Source organism: Ursus maritimus, unplaced genomic scaffold (genome assembly GCF_017311325.1).
Source record: "Ursus maritimus isolate PB19 unplaced genomic scaffold, ASM1731132v1 scaffold_2, whole genome shotgun sequence".
Classification (NCBI taxonomy): Eukaryota; Metazoa; Chordata; class Mammalia; order Carnivora; family Ursidae; genus Ursus; species Ursus maritimus.
In genome coordinates, this window is record NW_024424452.1 from 4,931,231 (window position 1) to 4,934,778 (window position 3,548).

General features: G+C 47.2%; 1 pseudogene; it reads left to right on the forward strand.

Moving 5' to 3' along the window:
• Nucleotides 1-616: 616 nt before the first annotated feature.
• Nucleotides 617-1,406, forward strand: LOC103669967 (annotated as a pseudogene).
• Nucleotides 1,407-3,548: the final 2,142 nt, after the last annotated feature.

The following is a 3,548-nucleotide window of genomic DNA, read 5'->3' on the forward strand; positions in this document are numbered from 1 at the left end:
CCCTGGATCAAACAAAGCCAAGAGCTGGTCTGTCCCTCAGCCCCGAGGTTCTCACTTCTTCGGGATCCGTTGGCTCTGGTTTCTTCCGTGGGGTCTCGCCCAGGTTTTATTTGTTTAGGGCTTATTTTTAGCCGGCTGGGCCAGTTCTGAGGTGAATCTTTCGGGTCCTTGCATGGCATTATTTTTTTTAACTGATCATGACTATTTTAAACTGAGCGAGTGTAAGTTCTAAGGCAGAAACATTTCCTTTTTAAGATGCCGTTTCTCTGGCAGTTATAAAAACTAACCCAAAAGATTAGCAAAAATAGCCTCTCGTTAAATAGCTTGGATCTGGGGAAACGCAGGCATTTCTGCTGTTCGATGAACCTCTGCGGGGTGAGAGCAAGAAGGAAGAAAAGTGGAGGATTGCTGTGGGCCTCTGTGCATAGTGAAGTCCTCACCGGAACCGAGATTTGTTTCGTTTAAAACCAGGAAGCTTACCTTCATCAGTGATACACAGTATATACCTGACCCAAAAGTACATCACCAAAAATTTAAGTTAAAGCAGTAGTCTGCTGGGGAGAAAAGCTCTTTCCTTCCTATCTGGGGGCAGTCATCAGCCCAAAGGTAAGCCAAGATGGGTGCTTACAAGTATATTTTCCTATGGACGAAGAAGCAATCGATGGAATGCACTTTCCTCTTGGGGTACAGTGCTGGCAGGACCGCCAGCTGTCTGCCCTCCTCAGGGTCCCCCCCCTCCCACTTAGCAATCCGGCCCAATAAAGCATGCAGACTGGGGTACAAGGGCAAGCAAGGTTATGTCATATACCAGCTCCTTGTGTGACGTGGTGGCCACAAACGCCCAAGGCCTAAGCGTGCGACCCGCGGCAAGCCTGTCTGTCATGTTGTTGACCAGCTCAAGTTTGCCCGAAGCCCACAGTCTGCTGCAGAAGAGTGAGCTAGACGCCACTGTGGGGCTCTGACAGTCTGGAGTTCGTGCTGGGTTGGCGAAGATTCCGCGTACGGATTCTTTGAGGTTATCCTCATTGATCCATTCCATAAAGCTATCAGAAGAAATCCTGACTCCCGGTAGATCCCCAAACCAGTCCACAGGCGCAGGGAGATGCGAGGGCGGACATCTGCAGGCCGAGAGAACGTGGCTTTGGAAGGTGTCCCAGGTTCCAGCACACCACCGGCGGTTCTCGCGGGCGGGGCATGGAGGAGAGGCAGCCCTCTCCAGCTCCACGGTTGCCGCTGGCATAAGCAATGCCTGTGAAATTCTTACCTAAGAAATGATTGAGGGCAGTCATGTCTGCTTAAAAGTGTCCTTTAATTTGTCTGTTAGAATGATTTGTCTGGAGGCATCTGGGTGGCTCAGTTGGTTAAGCATCTGCCTTTGGCTCAGGTCACGATCTCAGGGTCCTGGGATTGAGCCCCCCACATCGGGCTCCCCCCTCTCCCCCCTGTTCATGAGCTCCCCCTGGTCTTAAATAAATAAATAAAATTTTTTTAAAAAAATGAAAAATAGGGGTGCCTGGGTGGCTCAGTCGTTAAGCATCTGCCTTTGGCTCAGGGCGTGATCCCGGCGTTCTGGGATCGAGCCCCGCATCGGGCTCCTCTGCTGGGAGCCTGCTTCCTCCTCTCCCACTCCCCGTGCTTGTGTTCCCTCTCTCGCTGGCTGTCTCTCTCTCTGTCAAATAAATAAATAAAATCTTTAAAAAAATAAAATAAAATAAAAAAATGAAAAATAAAATGAGTTGTCTGCAGACTGTTCCATGAATGGATTGTCAAATGATGGAAGTTAAACTGCTATAATGTTGGAAGACTATAAGTGATGGTGTATCTTGTTTCTAATCCAATAAACCCATTTGTCTTTGCTTTATCTTACTAGGGAGTTTATACACCAGTGTTAAAAATGTTGTTTGCGGGGGTGGGGGGGTTTGCCCGGCCGGCTCAGTCGGTAGAGCATAGACCCTTGATCTCAGGGTTGTAAGTTTGAGCCCCATGGTAGGTATAGAGATTACTTAAAAAAAATAAAATCTTAAAAAAGAATAAAACAAAATGCTGTTTGGTACAATAGGTGTGAAATGAATTCTGTGAAAGTAGAATGCAGAAGCTAGCCGTGTAGATTCGCTGGGGTAATGAATGCTCTGCTGCTTCGCTGGGGTAATGAATGCTCTGCTGCTTCGCTCTGCAATGGCTGTTTTTAGAGGTTTGGTAAGAACAAGCATATTGCATTGGATTTTGCTTGGAAATGTGAAGAATATCCTAATTCTTTTTCGTGATCGTATGCAGAATAATAACGTTAACGAGGTAGGGCCCACATTTTTAGGTTGAGTCCAATATTCCGTTTGTGTAACTGCTGTTTTTAAAAGAATAGTTTAAAAGAATGCCACCATTTTTAGGAGTATTGAATAAACCTGTTGCAAGAAGGTTCTCTTACAAATGAAAAGAAATCCTGTTTAGCCTAAGCGAAAAGAAAGGAAGAAGGAAAGAAAAAGAGAATGTGCTAACTTCCTTCGGGTCACCCCTGGGCATCCCTGGTCTATCTCAGTGGGTTTAATTGGTTTCTGCATGTTTGGGAATCAGTAGGTCCTGAAAGCCTCTCCGCAGTTGTGGGGGTGCAAGTCTCAGCCCCTCCCAACCCTGGCAGCCGCAGGCCCAGAAGCAGGCTTCGCCTTCCAAGGTTGTAGGTAAACGGAATTATTTCCATTTGGGGAGTGTTTGAAGTTGCTTTTTAACTTAAAACAGGCTTGTTTTTAAAAAATGATGCTAAGTGAAATAAGCCAGACACAGAAGGACCGCTATTGTATGATTCTAATTCTGTAAGGGACCTAGAATAGTCAGAGTCCTAGAGACAGGAAGGAGGGGACGGTGCGGGGCTGGGGGAGGGGCTGGGGCTCAGTGACGGGTGCCGGGCTGGGGGAGGGGCTGGGGCTCAGCGTTTCATGGGACAGAGTTGCAGTTTGAGAAGATGAGGAGGTTCTGGAGATGGGAAGTGGTGGTGGTTGCAGACCAGTGTGACTGTGCTTAATGCCCCTGAACTGGACACTTAGATCTTAAAATGATAAATTGTATGTTTTTTGTGTGTATATATATATATAAAAGATTTTATTTATTTACTTGTCAGAGAGAGAGGCAGCGCGAGAGAGAACACAGGCAGGGGGAGTGGGAGAGGGAGAAGCAGGCTTCCCGCTGAGCAGGGAGCCCAATGCAGGGCTCCATCCCAGAATGCTGGGACCATGACCTGAGCCGAAGGCAGACACTTAATGACTGAGCCACCCAGGCGCCCCTGTTTTGTATATTTTGGTGCACACACACACACACACACACACACACACACGTATACACATCATTAGCCAGTAGCAAGCTCCCTGGGCAGGGGGCTCAGTAGGAAGATTTGGGAGTCAATCAGACATTGAGACCAGGATTTGAATCCCACCTCGACCACATACTGCTGCTGTGTGACCCTGGCGAGGCATGTAACCTCTGACCCTCAACTACCTTCTTCTTCTTCTTTTTTTTTTTTTTAAAGATTTTATTTATGTATTTTAGAGACAGAGAGAGGG